Source organism: Tupaia chinensis, unplaced genomic scaffold, assembly GCF_000334495.1.
Source record: "Tupaia chinensis unplaced genomic scaffold, TupChi_1.0 Scaffold000251_1, whole genome shotgun sequence".
NCBI lineage: Eukaryota > Metazoa > Chordata > Mammalia > Scandentia > Tupaiidae > Tupaia > Tupaia belangeri.
This window is the reverse complement of record NW_006159731.1, coordinates 3654008-3655362: the sequence shown is the minus strand read 5'-3', so window position 1 is coordinate 3655362 and position 1355 is coordinate 3654008.

Sequence of the window (1355 nt, the reverse complement as noted above, 5' to 3'; positions counted from 1 at the left end):
AAGGTGTTGGATTCCCTAATGGCTGACTATGGTATGAGGTCTGGACCCAGCAGTTCAAAACTCATACTGGATATGTGTGCATGTGTGCCCAAAATTCTGAGAGAGTGGAAAATAAGGGATTGCGGCATGGCCATCCCCCCAGAGGGTGATTTCTTTCTCTTCCAACTCTCTCTGTCTCCTTGGTGAGTGCATGCACTCTATGGGGAAAATCTCTCCCCCCAAAAAGTTCCTTTATTTCTTCTGAGAGAGAGAAGAGCATGCACCTCCAGCAGTGTCTTCACACTGCAGCCCACCTCCAGTCTCAGCTGGACTGGATCACAGGCATGTACCTGTGCCCAGCATGTGCCAAGTTCTTGGATCTTCTCCATGTGGATCCAGTTGTGCTATCTGCACCACCAGCTGGCTCCAGATCAAGACCCTTTAATGCCATTCCTTGTTGTAAAAGATCCTGGGTTCTCTGAGGTAGGGTTTGGACTAGGTTTGGGGCATGGAATATATCCGGTGAGCCTGACACATCCTGTTGTGTTTAAAAGCAAGAGTTCAGAATTAAATGGGATCCAGTGGAAGGTTTGGCTGGCTTTTGCCCTTTCATGTTGGCTACAAGTTGTGTGGTCAGGCTTGGCCTCACATGCCCCTATTCAAGGGAGCATGGTCGAGGAAAACACTGTCCTTCGGGCACCCAGGAGGTCCTGCGGAGGATGCCAGAAGTTGGATTGGAAATGTAGCTTGTGCCCGCTGGGTCTCTGGAAGAGTTGTGCATTTGTACTGCACTTTTCAGATGGCAGTGTACGCTCTTTCAGACATCTTTTCTTTCTAGTCTTATCCCTTCAAGACCCCAGCTCATGAAATTTTACTATGCCAGGTACATTACATATCTGTTTGTACAGAATGGCCGTTTGACAGGTCACAAACTACAATAATATCTAAAATTATTTATCCCCTAAGAACCAATATTTGTCCCAATCTCCCTCTCCCTGAGAGTGAATATTGAGCATGCTGTAGTCTGCTAATGCAGGAAAGTGTAGAGGACATGGAGTAGACGTGGAGCCCAGATGACAGCTATTCATGGATGACCGTGGCTAATACTTTCCGTTATTGAGATTCAAAGCTGGAAGTCTCTGATTGAGACTCTTGGGCCACTTGGACAGAAGAACAGCAAGACAGATTTTATTCCTTCTATTCCACAGGAGTTGGCCCTGAATATACTTTCTGGAGGCTAATGCTCATTTCAGAGTCTACTTCCTAGGGAAACAACCTTGTGACCATTAAGCTAACCGTCTCTACCGTGTGGTTGAATAATTATTGCTGTGTCTAAAGCTGCTGATTGAGTATTTATGCAAAAATGTGTGCAAAAA